Source organism: Trachypithecus francoisi, unplaced genomic scaffold (assembly GCF_009764315.1).
Source record: "Trachypithecus francoisi isolate TF-2019V2 unplaced genomic scaffold, Tfra_2.0 Lachesis_group4, whole genome shotgun sequence".
NCBI classification, from domain to species: domain Eukaryota; kingdom Metazoa; phylum Chordata; class Mammalia; order Primates; family Cercopithecidae; genus Trachypithecus; species Trachypithecus francoisi.
The window spans coordinates 3186948-3198415 of NW_022681469.1; positions in this window are offsets into that span (position 1 = coordinate 3186948).

An 11468-nucleotide genomic window follows, 5' to 3' on the forward strand; every position below is an offset into this window, starting at 1 on the left:
CCTGACACCCTGGTTCAGGAGTCCAGAGATTCCAGCAAGTTTCTCGATCTCCCCAGTGAATTCTTCCCATGGGATGGAGAGAATGCCGTGTCACTCCAGTCCTCCTATTTAATGTCCAACCATGAATCGTTTTTATATCTTTAGTGTAGTTAAGACCCTTAATCCCACTTAATCTCCCAGCCCCCATCACTGGACAGTGTCTATGGGCTTGGAATGGGCCATGAGGAATTGTCTGTCATATTTAAGTTTTGCTAAGTGAACTTTTATTGAAAGTGGCTTTAAACAATTTCAGTCTTCTGCAGTAGTTTTCAGTGACTTGTATGAAGGCTAGAAAGTAATAGGCTAATGTTCCAAGATAATATAAATGAGGAAGATTTGTGTAGTTTGAGGGTTTGGTGATTTTTCCCCTGAGGTGTATAAAAAAGATGTTCTTCTCCACTTCTTCAAGCCCAGGAAAGTCTCCCATCTTCATGGATGGTGGTCAGCCTGTGACCCCTAGAAAGGCATGCAGTAACATTTTCTCTGGGTCTTTGAAACTCTTAACAGTTAGATTCGCAGTGCAGCCTGATTTCACCCCAAGTTGTTTCTTTTTTTCTTTTAAGAATTTTGCTATTCCTAAAAGCAGAATTTAAGCAGAACGGCAAAGGGGCTGACCAGGAGGGACATGGGATGACCAGAGGCAGGCACAGCTCCCTGAGAGCATCTGAGCTGACTGTCACCTGTTCCTGACACCCTTCCCACCTGCCAGAGCAAGTTGCAGCACAGCTTTCTATTTCTCCCTGTTCCCTGCCCTCCCGGAGCCTGAGGTGCTGCTCTTCACGGTCTCAACCCCTCTTTGGAACAATTAAGAAGAAGAATCCACCACCTCTGACTCTTTCCTTCCTATGCCTTCCCCTTCTCATTTCCAAGGTCCCCCACAGGAGAGAACCTGTTGCCATGTCCTTCAGCTGGCTCCCCTACACCGCAGCCCATGTGAGCTGGCGTTTATGCCGAGTTCATGCAGGTCCTGATCCCAACTTTCCTTGCTGCTCCTCTCCAACTTATCCAAATCCCAGTCACCCCTCAGGGGCCACCTTGGTTTCTTGTTCTTCCTTGAGGCCTTCTCCAGCCCTCCCAGCCACAGCCATCTCTTCTCTACTCCTTCTACCCATAGAACTCCCTAACCATGACACGCATGGAGCCTGAGTTGTTCCACGGGGCGTCCTAATCTGCTTGCACTGCTGTAACAAAGTACCCCAGACTGGGTGGCTTAAACCGAAAACACGTATGTCTCATGGTTCTGGAGGCAGGCAAGTCCTAGATGAAGACCCTGGTAGATCCAATGTCTGGCGAGGGCTCTTCCGGGTTTGCACACGGCTCTTGACCTCCTTTACATCTACCACTCCTGGAGGCCCCACCTCCTCATGTGTCTCCCTGGGGGTTAGAGTTTCAATAGATGAATTTTGGGAGAACAAAACGTGCATTCCGTAAGATGGGGTTCATGATTTATTTAATGTGTGTATATTTCTCTAATTAGACTGCATGCTGAAAAGGAGGCACCCAATCAAAATGTGTTGATGAAAAGGTGAATTGAACCAAAAACATTTAAAATCTATTTTCTAGCAAATTTGAAACACACCATGCATTATTATTAACTACAGTCATCAGGCTGTGCAATGTTTCACTAAAACTTATTCTTTTTGTCTGACTGACACTGTGGACCTTTTGACCAATGTCTCCCCAGTCCCCACTCTGCTCCCCACACCCGCAGCCCCTGGCAACCACCCTCCTACTCCCGGCTTCTACGAGTTTGGTACTTTCAGATTCCACACCCAGGTGAAATCACGTGATATTTGTCTTTCTGTGCCTGGCTTTTGGACTTAGCAGAATGTCTTCCAGGTTCTTCTGGTGCTGGATATGTTAATTAGCTTGACTTAATCATTCTGCAATGAATGCATAGATCAAAACCTCACATGGTACCCCATAACTATATATCATTTTTATTTGTCAATTAACAATTTTTCAAAGATAGAATTGGGCACAGCGAAGCAAGGTAAAGCTCTAGGTCGCATTTTATTGGTGTGAGAAGAGCCTGGGCTCCTGGAAGAATCGGCGCCAGACCTGGTCTAAGTGCCACCTGTGTGGGGAGCCGGGAACCCAGAAGGGAGCATGGATTCCTGTGTGCATGGGCAAAGCGATGTTTTCCAAGGAGTGAAAGAAGTGGGAAGGAGCATTGAAAGCCCATCTTCCTTAATAAGCAGCCTAAAAATAGAATGAAAATAAAAGCATGATTCAAATGTACACAGTGTCATACAGTATGCACGTCTGCTGTCCGCGCGCTTTTCCATAACACGGTATCCCTCCGTGTTCTACACACCTCTGCTCTAAATTGATCACTGAAATGCAGTCGTGAAAAATCTATTAGAACAAATCTGAGGCAAAATATTGTGGGCTTGAAATAATGAGATAGAAAAAACTATATTTATTTTTAAGTGGGCATTTTCAAGGTAGACTTTTCCTAAGTTGGGGAGAGAATTTTGAATATATTAAATTAAGAGGAAGCCTCCCCCTGCTAAGATCCAGTATAAATTAAGAAAATGAATTGCCCTGACGCCCCAAATGAAGAAACCTGGTTTGGGGGTCCAGAAGAGAAAAGCCCCCGAGCTTCAGTGGGATCACAGATGGAAGAGCCCGACCTCACTCTCTGCTGGTCCGTCGGTCCCTGGAGTTGCAACCAGTGTGGGCTGTCACACATAAAAGACGCAGGATACATTGCAATGTCCCCAGAGGTGACAAGGCTGCAAGAGATTGTGGACCGTGTCACGTAGGGATGAGCTCCATGGACTGACAGGTTTTATTTGTCCTGAAGAAAAGCAGCTAGTAGTTGTCTTTGTCATTTAGGAAATGCTCTGAGCTGCCTCCAGGGCTGGAGCTCCAGGGTCCAGGCTCCATGGAGGGAAGGGGCAGGAAAGCAGGAGAGGAGTTGCACACCCTTCTATAGGATGCCTCCCAAGAGCGGGGCCCAACTCCCAGAAGGATGTGCCAGAGTCAGGGGACCGCAAACCCAGCCATGGAGGAAGAGAATTCAGGGCTGGGCTGACTCCTCCAGTCCTTCCCCACCCTAGAGCTTGTGAAATAAAGAATAATGAGGATGCGGGAGGCGGGGATACACGGCCCCATCCTTTCCCTCTGCCAGAGGCCTGTCCTCCAGCAAGGTGCCCATCTGGGCTGAGGGGTCCTCTGCCAGTGAGGTCGGGAGCACCGCTTCCTGCTGGACTGGGACAGACTGTGAGCCAGGAGAGCCTGTCCTCCTGCTGAGAACTTCCCTCCAACAAGGTGCCCATCTGGGCTGAGGGGTCCTCCGGGAGTGAGGGCCAGAGTGCTCCTTCCTGCTGGGCTGGGACAGGTGGTGAGCCAGGGGTCCGATCTCCTGCTGGCTCCCATCTGCCCTGGCACTGCTTCCTGCCTCTGGGGACCCTTCCTTCAGCAGCTCTGCAAGTGCCCAGGACCCTTGTTCCCTGGGGCCCTCCTTTCACGCCACGTGTGCAATGAGAGGTCCCTGAAGGTCCCAGATGTGGCTTTCAGGGTAACAGGGACGATTTGACACCAGGTGTGCCAATGCTCTCCTTTTCTGAGTTGAGTGTCGGTCAAAATTGTCCTAGTAAGCAAGTGTTTTCTAACACGCCCGCCTCCACTGAGGGTCTGGGAGACTGGTGCCCCCGCCATGGAGAGGGAATTGGGAATGGTGAGGGAGGAGGAGACAGCTCCCTTCCTGAGCCTCTGAGGTCTTCACTACAAGGCAAGGTGCCCAAGCAGGGCTGCCAGGGTCTGCCGCTCACATCCCCACAGGGAAGCCAGGGGATGGGGTGGCCACCTCGGGACGATGCAATGAGGAGACGAGCATGGAAGTGCAGATGGAGGCCGACCCGGCCCAGCATGTTCGGGATTTTCCATCTGCTCTTCCACTAACTAGGTCTGTGGTAATGAGCAAGTTGGCCCATTGAATGAGAAAATTCTAGAAGGTTGCACTCTGAAAATCATCCAGCTTTTACGTCTTCTTTTCACATACTAGGCCTGTATTTGTCTTGTTGGGAAACCACGGTGTCACACTTAGAATCACAGAAGCTCAGAGCTGGAGGAATCTAGCCATGAACTAATACCACTGGAAAGCATTAAACTTCCTTTAGAGCAAGAGTAGGAAGCAAATGTACTGTCACATTTTTATTTTTTATGAATAAATGTGTGGTCAGAATGGATGAGTTAACTTATTTCATTCATTAAATGGAGCATGTGATCATAGAGAGGCTTTTTCCTCTTCACCCAACATTCTTCAAACTACCACAAAGTCAGAATATTGCTTTGAATACAGAGTCTTAAAAACAAAAATTCCATTTTTTACATCATACCATTCTAAGTGCATGATAATTTTCTTTCACTGTTTTAATCTTAACTTTCAAAGCAAGATATGCTTAGAACATTAGAGGGTATTTATATAAAATGTACATTGCTGAGTAATCAGTGCACGCTCGAGAATGCTGTTACATGTTTAATACAACTTTTGTTTTAGTTGAGTTTCTTAAGCTGATTAGTGAGGATAACAGGATTTTAATTGGGATCCTCATTTTCTTTTAATCTTTGGAAGACATCAGGTTTTTTTTTTTTTCCAGCCCACATAGTTAATCAGTCATGAAAATCTTCTCAAGAAGATCTTTGTTCTTAATTATTCATAGAGAGCATTATCCAGTTCTGGTCAAGACAGGTTAGCATTCCGAACAAAAGATATCTTAATGATGTCAAAGTAATGTGCACATTTCTCACCTTTGGGACAGAAAAAATGGAAGAGTATCTTTTTTTTTCAAATAGCCAATCTTTCCAAAGTATTCAGCCCTAACTTCATTATACGTTGGACTTGCACAAATCCTTACAAGTGTGGGTGCCTTTGACAAGAGCTTCCTGCCTGGGCCTCAGAGTGGCAGTGGGAATGGGACTCTCCATCACGGCAGGAATGCATTTATGATCATGCATTGCTTAAGTCTGTTTTTATTTCTCGTTTTATGGAAAATGCAGCAGTAATCCCTTTAGAATTCCCCTCAGCTTAAATCTCAGAGACCGTTCTCGGCCGCCTCTTAATGTCTCAAGAGTACTTCAAGTTGCGTAAGCCCCACATTCAACAGGTAAAGCCCACTTTGTTCTATAGAGATGGCTGGAAATAATGTGAAATTAAAGATTTAATCTTCTGGGGGCAACGCAGCCTTTCCATAGTTTGCCACAAAGAAACTAAAAAATCTAGCACCTTTTCAGTAAGTAGAAAAGTCCTTGATTGGCAGGGCCTGCTGCATTGATCCCCAAAACTATGTTGCTAAAAATTTTATTAATACAATTAGGCAAAGAGACGACTGCACAGTCTTAAATGTTGGGGGAGATTTCATTTCATGATGAAGTTTGCTTCTATTATTAACCTAATTGACAGGATTTATGTGCAGAAAAAAAAAAGGAATCAAGCTTTGGTGACAAATTAAGTCCTTCTTTTTCTACTCACAAGAAAACTCTGACTCCACCGACACGAATTAGAAGTGGCAGTCAGTGGACATTGCTATGAGAGGAAGGGGTTTGATGAGCAGAGATTATCCCAGCCTGAATGTGCCCGTCGTTGATTTCATGACAGTACATTGTATTTTGCTTCTAAGCAGAATATTTTTGACCTGGTCTATGATTTAATTTCACATATTGAGATTTTTTTTGGAAACATGATAGGAAAATGAAAAAATATCTACTCACTTTTTTGGAACCTGGCCCACAAACACTCTTTCTAGAATTTTACCCAAGGATTCTTGGGCCTGGGTACCTCTGAAATTGTACCACAGCCATCACTACCAAAACCGCTCTGCTGGGGCTGTGCTGCCCTGGAAGAGGGGAGGTGTGGAGGGTCATTCAGAGACAGCTCACATCAGGGCTCTGAAATTCTGAATTTGGCCAATCGTCTCAGAAGACTTCAGATGCAAATATTTTTATTCTCCACACCCATGGTGCAGTAGCAGGCTTGCCTGGGCGAATGAACTGGGACACATGAACTTCATGTACACACACTGTCCACGGTGGGCAGCTGATGCTTGACACAGTTGAGACCAGTGGAGCCTCCCAATGTAGCCTCCCAGAGAGCGAACTGGCAACTTGGAATGAAACCATCTAAATACTCAGCCTTTGGGTTTAAACCCTGAGTGCTAAACCAAACACAGGATCTACAGAGCCACAGACCCTTTACAGATAAAGTCCACTGCAGCTGCCTGCCCTGCCAATGGAAGCTGGCACTTTCAATCAGTCAACAAGCACACAGACGGCATCATTAATTCATTTCAGCAAATTATTTTCGTTGCTGTTTCTGTTATCTGTGTAACAAACCACACTCCACACATAGTGGCATAAAACAACAACTTATGACTTCTCTCGATTTTGTAGTTTGGACTGCGCTTAGCCGGGTGTTCCCACTGCTCTAGCAGCTGGGGCAACAATGTCAGGGGTGTGTCCTCGCTCACTCGTCCAGCGCCTAAGATGGCTGCAACAGCTGCAACCACAGGGGCTGGCTGAGCACTAACACCCCACCACCCCACCCCCCGCCTGACTCTTTCTCCTGTCTCTGTCTCACCCCTGTCTCTGGGTGTCTCTCATTATTCTCTCCATGTGTCTCTCTCATCCCCTCCCTCTCCTTCTCTCTGCTTCAGTCTCTGTCTCTGTCTCTCTGTCTCTCTGTCTCTCTCTCTCTCTCTCTCTCTCTCTCTCCATGTAACCAATCCACATTCCCTGCTTGGGCTTGCATTAGTAACTGTGTCGAGATCCAGGACAGACAGGGTGATGTCTGTGATGACATCAGCTGGAAGGAACCACTGCAGGGGTTAGCCAGGCATACCTGAACCTTAACATGGTTAGGAGTCAGCCTAGAACCCAGTGTAGAAGATGAACCCAACAGAAACCACAAGAGGAGGTCTGTGGACATCTGAAAGCAGCATTCAGCTTCCATACAGGATCACAGTGAGAAAGCTGAGGGCCCTCAGAACAAATCTGCTTCTCATTGAGCCCAGTTACACTCATGACGTGGGACAACTTGGGGATTTCTGGATCAAAACTTGTTTTAGGAAGGAAGCCAAAGCAATGTTCCAGTGATGACTGGAAGGAACAGGTGAGAAAGGCTGTGCCTATCCTATAAACTGGTGGAGCTCAGAAAGTGATGGCACTAGCGGTGGCAGACCCTGGGGGCTGGCTGACACAGTGACCAAGAGGAACAAACCACTTCTCTCTCATTGTTCTGCCATTAGAGATGCTGATGAGGCCAGGTGTGCATGTCCTAACCTCCCATAAAGCTGGTATACATGGGCCATGTGTCGTGGTCAGCAACCCAGAGGAGGAGCTGCAGACAGGCATTCGGGAAGCTCGTGCATCTTTAATAGATTGCTGGGAGTGCTGAGAGGAAGAACAGTGGAAACTCTCCCTCCCTCTCTTTTCTTTGTCCTATTGTGGCAGCCACTTTGCTGCAATGAATTGATGAAGAGGAGGTTGGAAAGGTGGACATTGATCCTTCATGGCATAAGAAGCTGTGATAATCGCCCCAGACTTCATACCATGGGAGAGAAGTAAAGGGTCCTATTGCCAATGCCACCACTCTTTAAATTTACTTGCAGCCAAAAGCCTCCCTAACTGATAAAATATCATCAAACTAGTTTTCTTTAAAAAATGCTTACTTCATCAAGAATTTGAGATGTGTATAATTCGCTTTTCCCCCAGAACAATATCACTTAAATAACTTTTCTTGACTAGTTTGCTTCAAGGTACCTCAAGGGAGCATAACAGGCACATTATGGTTAGATATTCTTATAGTAAGGATCACCTTTATTCTGAAATGCCATCTTAGGAGCATTTACAAACAAATCAGGGCTTACTTTTGCTGACACATTTGCAAGGATTGGTCCAGAAAGATTGAGGTTTTGTTGTGCTGGTCTATTTAATTCACTCACAGTTCACTTTGGTCTTGTATTGCTAATGCCACTGCTCTGAATTTACTTGCAGCCAAAAGCCTTCCTAACTGATAAAATATCATGGAATTATTTTTCTTTAAAAAATGCTTTAATTATTCAAGAATTTGAGAAGTGTATAATTTGCTTTTTTCTCCAGAACAATATCACTTAAATTAGTTTTCCCTGACTACTTCACTTCAAGGTAACTCAAGTAAGTGGAATAGGCAGGTTATGGTTAGATCTTCTTACAGTCAGGGTCACCTTTTTTCTGAAATGCCACCTTAGGAGTATTTACAAAAGTGCTTACTTTTGCTGACACATTTGCAAGGAATTGTCCAGGAAAGGTTAAGATTTTGTTGCACTGGTCTATTTAATTCACTCACAGTTCACATTGGTCTTCTACTTTTCCACTTTTATAGGCTCGTTCCATTCTTTAAACCACTCTTCTGAGCATAAAATAAAAAAAATTAAAAAAAAAAAAGAGCTGCCTTTTGTGCAGCATTTGCTGTAAGCCAGAACTAGATTTGCTGTGTGAGGCCCCCGTGGGCACTCAGGGCAGTCGCATGAGGAAGATGCTATCATTACACCCATTTTGAGGAAACAGGCTTAGAGTTAGCTCACTTGCTACAAAGCACAGTTAGGAAGCAGAGACGCTGGGGTGCAAGTCCAGATCAAGCTGACTACGGTCATATTTTTAACCACAGCACTATTCTGTCTCTCTAGAAGACACATCTCTTGATACAGGAATTATAAGTTTCCCATGTGAGCAAAGTGCCTTACCTTTTGATCAAATAGTTTCCCAGGCTGAATTAGACTCTTTTCTTGTCTGTCTTAATTTGTGTTTCCCCAATAGCAGATACTGAGAAATCAATTCCAGTGAAGTGCTTTGTTTGGAATAGGATCCCAGGAAACATTGCTGGTAGAAGTGAAACTGAGGAGGAAGGCAACCAGTAGAGGATATGATACATTCTCAAATGATCACTGTGGATACGCAGAGCCCAGTCCTACCAGGGACTCAAGGCATGTAGCACACACCTTAGAGCTAAAGACCAGAGGAGGAGGGAGCTGGGGTATTTATGCACCAATTTCTGTTGGGCATTGGTTGAAAATTACTCTTGAGGACATTAATTCCTTGCACTCTGGTGTGCCAGGTACACCAATAGCATTGGGATTCTGCAGTCAAAGAAGGCATCAGACAAAGGCACGGAGGTGGGCAGGCTGGGGCGGGAGCTGGGGCGGGAGCTGGGGCAGGAGCTGGGGCAGCATCACTGATGCAGTGAGTGAGGAACAGGATGAGCACCAATGGCATCTGCTACGTGGATATTCCACACAATCCAAGTCCAAATCATTTTTATTTTTATTGAAGCACTTTATGTCCATAGTTTTAAAAAGTTGCCCTGTAGCCCTTATTCTAGATGACTCTCTAAGCTTTCTCTTTAACACACCCTTCCCTGCTCCAAGCATACAGCAACTATAGATAAAACTAGAAAGAGGAAATTTTGAAGCACAGTCAAGAAACAAGAAAGCATGAATACATATTTTAAAAACTGCCCTAAAATGCCTGTAAATGGAATATATGAAAAGAAGTATACACCATGACCAATTAGGATTTATTCCAAGAATGCAAGACTGGTTCAATATTTAAAACCAATCAATGTAATCCACCACATTAACAAGGTAAAGAAAATTCACAGGATCATATCAATCAATGCAGAAAAAGCATTTGATAAAACTCAGTGCCTGCTCGTAATAGAATCTCTCAGAAAAAATAAGAATAGATAATTTCTTTGACTTGATAAGGGCATCTATAAAAAAAATCCTGCAGCTAATATTATACTTAATGGTAAATCACTGAATGTTTTCCTGCTAAGATTGGGAACAAGGCAAGGACAGCCTCTCTAACCATTTTCATTCAACGTCGTGCTGGAAGCTCCAGCCACTGCAAGAGAAGGAAATAAAAGGCAAACATTAAAAAAGAAGGTATAAGACAGTACCTATTTACAGGCAGCATGATTATATACATTTAAAAAAATCTAAGACAGTTTGGAAAGGAAACTAAAATTAATGAGTTCAGCAAGTTCACAGGATATAAGATAAACATTCAAAATCAATTGTATTTCTATAGAATATCAATGAATTCATGAACTCCAATATTAAAAATACAATACCATTTATAACTGCTCAAAATACTAAATGCATATAAATGAATCTATTGAAACATGCACAGGCTTGGGTGCTGCAGGGCATACTATCTATGTTCCTGGACAGGAAGACTCAACATAATAAAAAAGGTCAAGTCTCTCCAAATTGACACAAAGTTTTACACAATTCCTATCAAAATTTCAGCAAGTTTTTAAAGACACAAGCAAGATTATTTTAAACTTACATAGAAATATAAATGAGATAGAATAGCTAAAACAATTTGAATCAGTCTACTTCCAGACGTATTGTACAGCTACTGTATCAGGGCATGTGTTTTGGCAGAGGGACAGATACATAGGTCAATTGAATAGAACAGAAAACACAGAAACAGACCCATACAAATAGGCCTAACTGACTTTTGACAAAGATGCAAAAGCAGTTTACTGCAGGAAGAGTGGCCTTTTCAACAAATGGTGCTGGAGAAATTGTGAATATATAGGGAAAAAAGTAAACCTCAGCCTAATCCTCACACTTCATATTTAAAAAATCATAAACTAAAATACAAACTGTAAAAGTATAGAAAAAAATACAGAAGAATATCTTCAGGTTCTAGTCGTAGGCAAAGTGTTCTTGAACTTGACACCAAGAACATACTCCATAACAGAAAGAAAATGATTAACTGGACTTCATAAAAGTAGATCACTCTTGCTCTCTAAAAGATAAGCTACAGACAGGAGAAAATATTTGCAAACCATATCTGACAAAGGACTAGTCCCTAGAATATATAAACATTGTCAAAACTCAACAGTGGGGAATAAAAAAGAGAAAAGAAAATGGAGAACAAAAAGGAAGAGATACTTCATTGAACAGAATATAGAATTGGCAAATAGGCCCATAAAAAGATGTTCAACATCATTAGTCATTTGGAAATGCAAGGTGAAACCACCACATGCCTATTAGAATGGTGATATGTTTGACTCTGTGTCCCCACCTAAATCTCATTAATGATGTTGAGCATTTTTTCATATGTTTGTTGGCCACTTGTATATCTTCTTTTGAGAATTGTCCTTAGCCCACTTTTTGATGGGATTCTTTTTTTCTTGCTAATTTGTTTGAGTTTGTTGTAAATTCTGGATATTAGTCCTTTGTCAGATGTACAGATTATGAAGATTTTTCTCCCATTCTGTGGGTCGTCTCTTTACTCTGCTGACTGTTCCTTTTCTATGCAAAAGCTCTTGAATTTAATTAAGTCCCTGCTATTTATCTTTGTTTTTATTGCATTTGCTTTTGGGTGCTTGGTCATAAAATCCTTGCCTAAGCCAATGTCTAACAGGGTTTTTC